The sequence below is a fragment of the Erpetoichthys calabaricus genome, chromosome 17 (assembly GCF_900747795.2).
Source record: "Erpetoichthys calabaricus chromosome 17, fErpCal1.3, whole genome shotgun sequence".
NCBI lineage: Eukaryota > Metazoa > Chordata > Cladistia > Polypteriformes > Polypteridae > Erpetoichthys > Erpetoichthys calabaricus.
In genome coordinates, this window is record NC_041410.2 from 96,812,125 (window position 1) to 96,824,883 (window position 12,759).

At 48.4% G+C, this 12,759-nt stretch overlaps 1 protein-coding gene across 1 annotated transcript in view; it reads left to right on the plus strand.

Moving 5' to 3' along the window:
• Nucleotides 1-3,393: 3,393 nt before the first annotated feature.
• palm3 (paralemmin 3) overlaps nt 3,394-12,759 on the plus strand; it is a 65,403-nt gene continuing 56,037 nt past the window's right edge. The window contains exon 1 of the mRNA XM_028822628.2: nt 3,394-3,791. The gene's annotated coding sequence lies outside the window, so the exon portion shown is untranslated. The remainder of the gene's footprint in view (nt 3,792-12,759) is intronic.

Sequence of the window (12,759 nt, forward strand, 5' to 3'; positions counted from 1 at the left end):
TCGTGTCATTTTCTAACCCGCTTAACCCAGACCAGGTACGTGTTTGTGCCACATAGCATAGACAGCAATGCAGGAGCAAACCCTGGAAAGAGTGCCAGTCCATCGGAGGGTGAACACAAACACACACACACAGGCCAATTTAGCGTCCTCAGTTCACCTAACCAGTGTGTCAAACATATGGCAAAGCAGCACTGCTACCACTGGGCCACCATGCCACCCTTGGTAGAAAAGCGCTCAGTACTTTTTTATCACATGTCAAGCAGTGCCCACATCCAAAATGCAGGGCAGTTTCCATTAATAAATCAATAAATTATCATTCATAAAAACTGTACAGTGGAGGTTTACATTCAATAAATAAATCTGAAAGTTGAAGGATAAAAACAAACATTAACACAAGCCAAGACCAAGAGCTTCGGTGCCCACTTTTCTCATCTTCTGTATGTCAACCTTAAACGCACGCTCTGGAGCGATGACTGGGAGCATCTCCATTCGGTTTTATATTCCGCGACATATGCTCATCTGGGGGATACCTTCAGGATTCATCCAAGGTTTGTAATACTGTACCCCAAGGGGGTGAGAGGGGGAGCTACCGCTTAACGGTGTCGTCTCTTTTCTCTTACTCAGCGGCGAGAAGACACCCCTAGAGGGCACGTACCCCCACCCCTTCCACTCAGGTATCCTATAAATGCCTGACGCTCCCGAAAGTCAGGGTCTCATTTGGCCCTGCACAGCTCCGAGATCCCTGCTTCCTTTCAAGAGAGGCAGCTGGTGTTCTGTTTTTATGCCCACGAGCACCTATTTGAAAGGGGCAACCTGGCTGGCACCCCAACACCTTATATAGGATCCTGTACTCCTTCTGTCCAACATTTGTCACTTAACTCCTTGTCACCTACTGACCTGATTCTACGGTGCTGCTAACTCACTTTTAATGTTGTCGTCCTTGGGGGTCTTTTCATCTCTTTTCTGTAATGCGTCTAGTAGGGTGGTGGGCCAGCTAAAATTTTAGACTTTTAAACCTCAAGCATGCAGCTTCAAACCACACCTCTGATCCATGATGTGACCCCGAGTGTGTGCTCCAGCTATAAAGATAAAGGAACACTTGTGCTTTGGTTCAGCCCTCATAAAATATTCTAAGCATGGGAAACATGCTCTACTAATAAATTATAATTATCGGAATAATCTGGTATCATGTTGTGACCCGCACAAGAAACCAGGAAAGGCTCCAAGTCCAAACTGGATTAAGCAGGTTCTGGTCAGATAACACAGTTTATTATCATGGTGTTTCATGTGAATGCAACACTGTGAAATAGAGACTCAGAGCTTTTGTGTTTCATTGACATTCTAAGCAGGGCTGGATGGTGTCATCTAGTGACAGGAAGTCACACTAAATGACCTTGGTGCCATAAACATGAGCCATTAGGAACACCTGCACACCTGTATATCCACGACCTGATCTAATCAGCCAATCACGTGGCAGCAGAGCAATGCAGTAAATCCTGCAGGTCCAGGTCAGGCGCTTCAGTTTGTGTGGACATCAAACAGCAGAATGCAATCTCAGTGATTTATAACCTGGCATGATTGTTGCTGCCAGGTTTGGTTGCATGTCTGAGGGTCAGAAATTGCTGATCTCTAGAGAGACAGTGCGAAAAACAAAAAACATCCTCCGAGCATCAGAAACATCTTGTTGTTGAGGGGTCAGAGGAGAATGGCCACACTGGTCAGAGCTGACATAAAGGCTATGGTGACTCGGATGACCACTCAGTCCAAGAGTGGTCAGCTGAAAAGCATCTTGGAAATGCACAGCACATTGAAACGCGAGGTGGATGGGCTAAAACAGCAGAAGACCACCTTGGGTTCCACTCCTATCAGCCAAGAACAGAAAGCTGAAGCCACTGATGAATCTTCATTTCTGCTGAAGGCCCACAGATGGTAGATGTTAACAGCATGAATCCAAAGACCATGACCTGCCCAGGTAGGTGGTGGTGGTGTACTGGTGTGGGAAATGTTTTCATGGCACGCTGTGGGCCCCTTATGATTATCAATCAATCATCACTTGCGTGTCATGGCCTGTGTGAATGTCATTACTGACCACCTGCAGCCCTTCATGGCCACAATTGACCCCTCTTCCACTTTTCCAGCACCACATCACAAAGCCAAAGTCAAACTGGTGCCGTGAGTTCAGTGGTCTTCCTGGGCTTCCAGCCAGGGGAACACCTTTGGGACGTGGTGGAGCAGCAGTTTGAATTTGCAGCTGACAAATCTACAGACATTGTGTGACACAATCACGTCAACATGGACCACCCTGGCATAGTGGTCCTAGGTGAGTGTATACATACTGAATGTGGCATGCAGAATTTTTATGTGGGCCTGCACGATTAAGACCCTCAGAAGCCCCTAAATGACTTAATAAATATTAACAGAGAGCTGATCATACTGGACCACTGGTTGTTTCTTCTAGCACGGAAATATCTACTCATGAGATTGCGCTTGGACATTCGATTGTTTCACGGAGTCTTGGGACCCCTGAGATGATTTTGCCACCTGCTGCTGGATGAGATGAAAATACCCCTTGCCGCGCACCCGGAACGTTCTGATGGTGGACCAGCCCCTGCCCAGAAGTCAGTGTCGCCTGGTGGCTTAATATTCTTGTAGCTTGAATCCTCTTTATCTACCTGTGTGGAGTTTGCACGTCCATTCAGTTTATAAACTGCAAGAATTGTGTGTGATTGTGCCCTGTGATGGCACTGGCACTGCAGCCACGACTGGCTTGTTATCTTACCTCCATTCTGCTGGGGTAGGCACTGCTTGCCCATCACCTTCAGCAGTATAAAGTTAGAAGACAGACAGTTAGGGGTTCAAATAACTTTTAATACTTCCTAGATCATAAGTACGTAAACTTACTGGGTGGGTCAGATTGTTTAAAATGGGTTTGCCCACAGCCTGGATTTCTTATTAGTGTCGCCAACGTACCCAGCAAGATAGCAAATCGCCACCAAAAAGCAGCAACTGAGCTATTAGGCTTCTCAGGGTACGTGAAACTTGACTCCGCGCCCTTCAGCTCTTAATCTTTAATGCCTAGCGGGTTCGGATGTCACCGACGAGTTGCGGTGAGCCGTTCACGACACAAGGCACGAGGTGGCGGAGCTGCCTTCCAACTTCCCGTCCCATCACATTCAAAATCCTCTTCACCTCGTGCCGCAGCAAGACAGGCTGCCAATTCTCCTGAATTAAAAAGAGTGTGAGAGAGAGAGAGAGAGAGGGCCGCACGACCGCCTTCAGCTCGTCCCACCTGCTGTGCTGAGTGAGCCTCCCGCCCTCTCTCTTTCTCTCTCTCTCTCTCTCTATCGCTCGCTCGCTGTCTCGACAAGCACGCGCACACGCGCGCACCCCGCGGTCTTTTCCGTACTCTCTGGTTTGAAGACGCAGCGCGCGCGCGCGCGACAAGTCACCCTCGCCACTGGCGTTTCTTGCTAAAAGAAGGCAGTGGCGCGTTTTCTCGTCGGGTTGTTGCTATGAGTTTTGGGTAGCACTGTTCTCTCACTTCCGACTTTGAGAAGACTTCATTTTTATTTTGAATTTGCTTTCTTTCTTTTTAAAATTTGTTTGGACCGACCTCCTAATTCACGTGAACTTTGGACTTGGGACACTTCACAGCCCCGCCGCTCGAGGAGGAACGAAAAGTTCAATTCGGGATCATCGTCGCCGGGCTAGAAACGCTTCTTTGGATGCTGGGCTTGTAATTCCAGGGAGGTCTGGATCGGAACCGTTCGTCCCGCTGAGCACCTGGAGCGGTAAGTGCAAAGGCTTGGAGTTAAAAAGCGGGGGCTTTTGTGTAGGTGGGGTTGAGTTTGGATTGATAAAGCGTGCTCGACCTCGGACCCCCTGACTCGAGGGTCCAAACATTTCCAAAAGTTCCCTGATCTTCGGACGGGCGCTCGCGACCTCTCCTTAATAATTTTCACGACACTGAAGAGATGTGGAATATTCGCCATATGCGATCAGCTGAACGTGCATATTGGGTTCCCAGCGCGGTGTATTTCTTTAATGAAATGTTTTTGCAAGGCAAAGCAAACTCTAATCCATTAGTGTCTTTCTGTTATCTTAGGGAGACTTGTTTTGAGTGTGTGTGTGTGTGTGTGTGAGCCGTGGCTTTTTCCAGAGGTTTGCAGATGAATACGATAGGATGGATCCCCGAAAAGTGTGTACCCATGGGGTACCTGTTGGCATAAGCTGACAAAATGCTTGTGATCGCACGTTTGCTCGAAAAGGCGCACTTTACAAGATATGAAAGGCCACCTGGGTGCATACCCTCTAATGATGTCACAGCATTTGTCATTATACAATACAATTTTATTTTGTATAGCCCAAAATCACACAAGAAGTGCCGCAATGGGCTTTTATAACAAACGATTAAAATTCCTGTTGTAAGGATGTTAGAGATTAAAGGGTCAATTGCGTCATCAATTAAAATCTGCCATCTGGACTCAGTAGGCAATACAGTACCCCTTATGAGAAAGGCCTGGACGTCATAGCGGACCACTCACTATCTACAGTACATCCCATCGGTATACAGAGGCAACCAGTAAATCTAATAGGAGGTCAGGTTATATAGCGCCATGACGTGCGGGCCACAAGTCAAGTTATATGACACCCTAGCGGGGCCCCACCTGGAGGACTGTGGGCAGTTCTGGTCTCCATTTTACAAAGACGTGCTTGAGAAAGTCCAGAGAGGAGATCGACCAGGGTGACTCAGGGCTGTGAGACCTGAGCTGTGAGGAGAGGCAGACCTTTCAGTTTAAGCATCCATAGGTGAAGGGGGGGGTCATGACTTAAATGTTTAAAATTATATGAAAGGAGTGAGTCCAGGAGAGGCTAGTTGTTACTTTAAAATACATTCTGCGGCAAGAACATGGGGGCAGACCTTCCTACAAATCTTGAAACGTTTATCTTCATGCAAAGAACCACAGACACCTGGAATAAATTATCAGGTAGTGTTGGTGGAGAGCAGGACTTGAGGGACCTGCAGCTTGACGTTACTTTGGACAATCAGATGGATGAGCTTGGGGGGCTGAATGCTCTGTTCTCGTCACAACTTGTCTAATGTTCTAATGTAGTAAGTATGCCGGGCTGATGATGCGGTGCCACCTCACAGATGAAAAGATCGTCAATGTGTGCACCTCACCTACCCTACATGAGCTTTAACAGCCCAGTTACTCACCGAAGCTCAGTTTCGAAAAATGCCATGTAAACCCTTATTCCAGTTTGAGAATCTGGATGATCAGACTCTGAGAAACGTGGATCTCTCAGTGGGTGAGCCAGTTGTTTGGGTTACAGTTAAGGATTTTGTAGTCTCCACATATATGTCGCGCATGTCTTTGATTCACACAAACCATAAGCCGCTGCAGGAGGGAAGATGGCGGGAGTGTCCACGTGATAAATTGAGCGATTGCGTTAGTCCTTCTTCTGGTTGAAATGATCTGTCTCAGTATTTCAGAAATCGTGGAATCTGCATGTTTATGGCTTTGGACTACAAACCCTGAGACTAGGGGTTCAAATCCCACTACTGACACCTGTGTGACTATGAGCAAGTCACATGACCTGTCTGGGCTCCAACTGGAAAACCCAAAGAAATGCAACTAGCTGTATCATAAGATGACCTCTTGGGCACGGCCATCAGCAGTGTGTCTGTCTGCAGAGAGAGTGTTGACCTCATCGAGAGGTTTATTTACCTCGGCAGTGACATTCATGTCCTATGAAGTCATTAGATGGATTGGGAGATCATGGGGGGGTCATGAGGTCACTGGTAAGGGGTGTGCGGCACTCCTGGTACCTCTACAAAAGGACGAAGGTCCAAGTCTTTAGAGTCCTGGTACTTCTTGTTTGTGAGACATGGATGCTGTACAGTGACCTGAGATGAAGACTGGACTCGTTCAGTACTGTGTCTCTTCAGAGGGTCTTTGCGTACCACTGGTTTGACTTTGTGTTGCTCACGGAGTCCAGAATGACGCACATGACCTGCATCGTGAGGGAGCGTCAGTTATGGCACTGCGGCTATGTGGCACCATTACCCGAGGTTGATCCTCATCGTTGAGGACGTGAGTGGCTGAACCAGGGCAAGGTGACTCCCACGTAACACCTGGCTGCGGCAGCTAGAGGGTAATATCTGAAGGGTGGGTTTGGACTGCTTGTCTGCCAATGGGGTTACCAACCTGGATCCAGAGGCCATGTGGTGGGTGCGGCAACGCCCTGTACCGGTGCATGCCCCCCAACCTGACCTGACCTGTATCATAAATGGCATAATTTGCTTTGGATAATGTCGTCAGCCATGTAAGTAGGTTTAGGTTTAGGTTTATGTTTATTTGTCATATATAGGTTAACACAGGGTCAACATACAATGAAATGTGTATGACGAGAAAAACAAGTCACTCAGTCTAAATCCATCCAGCCATCCATTATCCAACCCGCTGAATCCGAACACAGGGTCACGGGGGTCTGCTGGAGCCAATCCCAGGCAAAACAGGGCACAAGACAGGAACCAATCCCGGGCAGGGTGCCAACCCACCGCAGGACATCAGCCTAAATCCAATAAAGCTAAAAAATAATTAAAAAAAAAAATTACAAGTTAAAAATAGACAAGCCATATAAAATAAAATGTGTACGTTTTAAAAGAAGTTATAGAGCAATATTAGTTGAAGTATTTGTGCTGATGAGCTGAACGTACAGGCTAAACTCAGAAGCACAATCGCGGGAAACTCATTAAAAGTTACGTGCGTTGCGTAGTCTGACAACGTAGCCTAACGTGATGCTCATTTTATCGAAGTAGAAACACCTGCGTCATTCTTATCCCAGCAGCACTGGGTGTTCGGCGAGAAGCACACGTATCGTTACGCCGCGCCTTTGCAGGGCTCAGATGCATAGCCGTGTACAATCCGGTAACAGAAAGCGATATATAAAGCGTCAGTCCAGAGATTTGATACGTTGAAACAGCGTTCAGGTGACGCCGCAGCCAGTGTTCACGGGTCGAGAATAATAAAAGGGGACAGATGTTCTCAGGGCCGGATTTATATGAAAAGAGGCCCTAGGCTATTCCACTTATGAGGCCCTTTCACCTTCCATTTTTAAGTTTGTAAATTACATGAGAGATAATAAAATTTTGCTAACAATTTGAATGTAGGCCCCTCTTGATCTTGAGGCCCTAGGCTGAAGCCTAGTTAGCCTATAGGAAAATCCGGCCCTGGATGTTGTTAACCTCACCTCACGTGAAGGACTAAACGTTTTTATGACAAACAAGGGAGCGATCGCAGGCTCCACCCGGGATTCCCGGCGGCCGATGATGACGTCTGACTCTTTTTTCTTTATCGTAGTTTGAACGACGTCGCAGCGTTTTGTTTTTTTTTAAAAGGAGAACTCCAGGAGCGTAACTGGCGTCACGAGTAGCTTTGTTAGCACCTTTCTTTCATTTCTTTTTAACGATCCCTTTTCCCATGGTTCACCTCTCCCGTTTTATCTCACTGTGTTCACCGCAGGCTGCCGCAATTCCGCTGCCTTTGGGGCGAGGAGCCGTTGAGCTGCCAAGAAGAAGCCGTATCAGCTCTCCAGATTACAGGGATTGGCGATAATTACAGGAGGCGCAAGCCTTGCGGTGGGACATCAAGGTGGATGTCACTTTCATCCCGTAGGGCTCTTTTGGAAACAAGTGGCTTTGTAAAGCCATGCGCTTCACTTCACTTCACACGGCCTGGCAGTCGCTATCTGGCTGATCTGGTTTGGGGGAGGGGAAGTGGAAGGGTGAGGTTCTGGCTGATGTACTCGCTGAACAGGATTCAGGCCACAGCTGCAAAAAAAAATCTACCCCTGGGGGCTAATTACCTGTTTTTTTTCTCTCTCTTTCTCTTAAAACAGAAAAAGACCCCCCACTGAAAATGTAACAGTCACACAGAGGATCCAAAGCACAGTTACACGCGTTCCGAGGCTCCGTGACACCACTCGGCTGTTAGCGCTGAGGGGGCAATCGGCGTCGCTTATGTTGCCAATTACTCGCCCGCCACAGAGTTCTGCTGAAAGCCCTGCAGCTCCGGCAGAGACGGCCCAGAGCTCGATGGCACGGATGGAAGGTCCCTGCAGGAAGCCATCCATCACTGTTTGCAGTTCATCATTAGCTCCGCGCGCAGCTCCTTCTGTCACTCGTGATTGGCTGCTCTCCGCTCCACTGGCCACGCCTCTGGGATTTTCAATTGATTAAGCTGTCGCCCTCTGTGAGAGATGGGTGACTGAGCACAGCACGGCCCATCCCCCACCCCATTCACCGTCACACCCCCCCCCCCCCGTGGTTGGGGGGGGCCCCCTGGAACACGATTGAGTGGGCATAAAAGACAATATTAACAGAGCCGACGTATTTTCAAGTATCTATCAGGCTCTAATTGACACTGAGCACAAGCTAAAAGTGGGTGCCCACCACCACGGTGGTAAAGCGCCAAACACAGCCTGGCAATTCAAGCATTTCAGTTTTTTATTTTTTATCCCCAAAACAATGCCACAGAATAGCAAAGTGGAAACGGGACTGTAGGAATTTTGGCATATTAAAAGTTTATAAAGGAAACATCCCGCACACACAAGTGTCCAGTGTCTTTGTTTTGGCTCAGGTGCGTCCCATTCTGGCGATCGTCACCGAGATGTCCACCGTTGGTCACTTCCATTGATTGGACTAATCGGGACACTGTGTGAATTGAGAGGACAGGAGCGTGTTGAGCGAAAAGACCCTGCATTTGTGTCTAATGGGATTGTGTCTGGGGATAGGGGGGGTGTCCTGGAGTGGTCATTGTGTGTCTATAATTATAATTATGTATTTCAAGATCCATCTGTCCATTCACTTGTCCTTTTTGCGTATTACAGTATAGCTTTAAAAGTATTTTAAAATATCATCCAATAGATAAAAATGTGTCTTAGCCATGTGCCGACATGTGGCTCCATTGTCACCGGTCACTTGGCCAAATGTTGGTCACAAAGCGGGCGGAGTGGTGACTGTGAGGCTAAGGATCTGCGCGGGTATCCGGAAGGTTGCCGGATGCATACACACACACACACACCAAGCACACACACTAGGATCACCAATGCAACTAACCTGCATGCCTTTGGACTGTGGGAGGAAACCCATGCAGACATGCAAACTCCACGCAGCGCTACCCACTGTGCCACCATGCCGCCCCTGACCCCAACTAACAAATTCCTAATGCAAGAAATTGTATAAGGTGAAATAAAGAACAAGAAGTGTTCAGGTCACTGCAAATGAGGCTCTGTGGGCCTGGTGGGGGTCACGGGTACACCCACTTGAACAGAGTAACACAGACCGATATTTGAGCTTCGGTGACCTTTTGAACTGCCACCAGCTGAGTGATGGATGGTGGCCTATGCCATTACCTGGCTGGGATGCCTCTGAAATAGAAGGATAGGGGGAGAGGACTTCCGAAAGATGCTATCTCCCCTGTACTGTTACTTGGCAGCCCCCCTCCCGAGTTGCGACGGCACCTCAGGTTCCCATAGGGCTGTATGAGAATTACTACTTGCTGGCACGGCCCTGTTTGGTTCTGTGGATGCCACCAGGGGGAGCTGTGGGAGCTGTAGACTCCTACTGTGTACTGTGGGCTTCAGTCACACCAGGGAGCATTCCAGACCTCCCTAATGAGCCCCCCGGAGTGCTGCCTGGGCGCAGCTTAAAAAGGAGCCAGCGGCCTCACAGAGTCAGGACAGGAAGGCTGCGATGGTCGGGAGAGAAGGGACGGAGGTCACTGGGCTTGTGACTGTCAGTATCAGTCCTTGGAGATTGCTCCAGGTTGGTGGGCTTTCCCTTTGTGTTGGACTGATGCTGTTTGTGTCGGGTCGGGGTGGCAGATGTGCCCCTGGTCTTCACAGCTGTTATTGTGCCCCTCACTCCCCCCAATGTGCATCCCAACATTCCACTGGGGGGGGGGGGGGGGCTCCTTGTTGTTCAAGTCTGTCAAAACTTTGTGGTGACCAATCACATGCTCGTCATTTAGGTGCTGGTGCTTTACATCACGGTGTAAATGAAGGCCTAAAGGTGTGGGGTACCCTCAGGCAAAGCCCACATAATTAGAAACAAAGTAATAAAACACGATTTTCACGTGAGGTTTGTAGAACGTCTCTCCAGGCGCGAGCCTACAACTAGACTGAGGCAAGATGGAGGTGGAGCCGAGTAAGAGATGGTGGTCAGGGAACCGGAATCCAGAAATGACGTCACTCATCTTCTCATTGGTTCTTATCAGGGGTCTGCAGCAGAAAGGAGAGGAGAGGCCTTAGGCGACAGCGCCAACCGGCGGCTCGGAGTGGAATTACCATTAGAGGAGCCCAGAATCAAGTGCCAAACGCACGTGTGTGACAATGGGGAAGACGCGTCGTTCATTGGTTGGTGCTTTGTGGCGATCAGTCGATCGATTCTTCTTGGGGGGCTCCCTCATCATTCACTGCGTTTGGCGGTACATTGCAGGGAAACTTGTTGTTGACGTGTTAGTGCTCACAACGATCAAATGATACTTCATGGGGGAAAGCTTGTGAAGTGCAGTGGGAGTGAAGAAATCAGCTGTAAGAAGTGAAGTGCCCGCTCGTCTATAATTCACACCCGCTCATCATTAACAATATCATTTAGGGGGTACATCGGCTGTAAGTACGAATGGCCGTAAATCGGCAGGCACCTGACTGTGTTCAGAAACGTTGTCGACCAAATCACACAGCGGCTCGGCACAAATGATAATCCCGTTATCAACCCAATACAAGTAAGTCATAAAGTTCTAAATGGAAGCCCACCTATGCTGGCGGGGGGACCCACCTGAACCACTACAGGGAGTTTCAAGTAGATCCCATACACTGGAAACACGGAGGGCGTGATTTCTTTTTTTAGCGAAACTCACATTTGGTTGGTGTTTATGCTGTTATTTTCAGTTGGAGACCCTCGCGTCCCCATAGGGGTCGTTGTAAAAATGACAGACGCAGCTGTGTAAATTTTAAAAATCTTTAGAAAACTCTTAACTTTAGAACACAATTTCACCTGACAAATGCGTATATGCCAAGTTTGTAAAGAAATAACTTGAAAAATACCAAAGTTGTCCTTACGTTTTGTAGTCTGACACTCTCAATGTCCCACACTTGGGTATTTGGACTACAATATTGATAAATAAGCCACTTCTGGAAAGTTCTCTCGCTAACAGCATCTGCAGGCACTCAAAGAGACAATCCCAAGGTGCCACATTGATATCACATGAAGTGCAACACGTTAGCCAATGAATAAGCTTCTGCTGGGCAGTTGGGCAGGACTTGTGACCAATGAATGAAGGGAGAAGGCGGGTCTACAATTCAAAATCTCGCTCACACTTCAGATTGATGGACAGATAGACGGACGCACAGCAAAATGACTTAAAAAAGAAGAAAGTGTTCGACTTGGCAGCCTCAGTCCCAGTGAGGCATTATACAGATGTATGCCTGTTGGTATGAAGGACCCCCAGTCGTGTTTCTTGACACATTGAAAGTCCTCAGTGCTGGTGGATTGCGGAGAGGCTGTGCAGCGTGCTTCATGATGGCACTCAGTTTGGCCCTTATTCTCACCTTCACTGCTACGGCCTCCAGGGGGTCCCATTACTAAGCCTGCCCTTTTAATTAGCTTGTTGATTCTGTGGTCCTCTCTTGAAGTGATATCACCAGCCTGGCACACCACACTGGCCGTCACAGAGCTGTCACTTCCCACATTAGAGGAGCTCAGTCTCCTAACGAAGAAGACCCTGCTCTGTCCCTTCTTCTATGGCTCCTCTGTGTTACGAGACCAGCCCAATCTGTCATCAATGTGGACCCCCAAGCACTTGTATCTGTGCACTATGTCCACTCCTTGAGTCGTGACTGGACGAGGAGGCTCTTTGGTGCGGTGAAACTCAATAAGCAGTTCCTCAGTTTGCAGACAGTTCTTAAAGTTCTCCCCCTGACCTCTCTCCTTTGTCTCATCCCCCCTTACTAACGCACCCCTTAAGTGCGAGTGTAAGTCACATGACCTGCTATTGTATTTCCAGTCTCAGGTGTGTAGAGTGAGGAGTAAAGCAGGCAGGTAGGCCTGTCCCTTCTGGTGGTCCGGTGTTGCTCACACAGTCCTTGACTCTCACAGATGGTGGTCTGCCCTGACAGGTAGTCCATCATCCAGGACCTGCACATCTCTGAGTTTACCCCTTAGCTGGTGATAGCTGGGTGGGGGGGGGTTTGAAGGCACTGGAGAAATCAAAGAGCATAACCTTCACAGCACTGCCAGCTTTGTCCAGTATGGAGCAGACAGATAATTGTGTCCTCCACTCCAATAGGCAAACTGCATTGGGTCTAGGTGGTCTACCACAAGAGGATCCCTACAGTCCAGGACTAGTCGCTTCATGATATGAGATGTACTGAAAGTGCCAGTGGTCTGTCGTCATTAGGTGCCTTCTTTGGGAACAGGGACAGTGCAGGACATTTTTCTGGAGCCTCAGGGACTGCACAGGTGACAGGGGACACCAGCAAGTCGGTCAGCGCAGGCCCCTCACCAGCTCACTCAGTTTAGTTCACATGAGCGTTTTCCAGAAATGGATTATTTAATAATAATATGTTAATGAAATTGTGAGTGCTTGGGGTGTCGTCAGGATACGACTGGATGACCCGATGTGTGGGTCACATGATGCCACCAATGTCAGATATTTTCCTGGACGTTTTGCTATCATTTGCCATATTGTTGGGCTC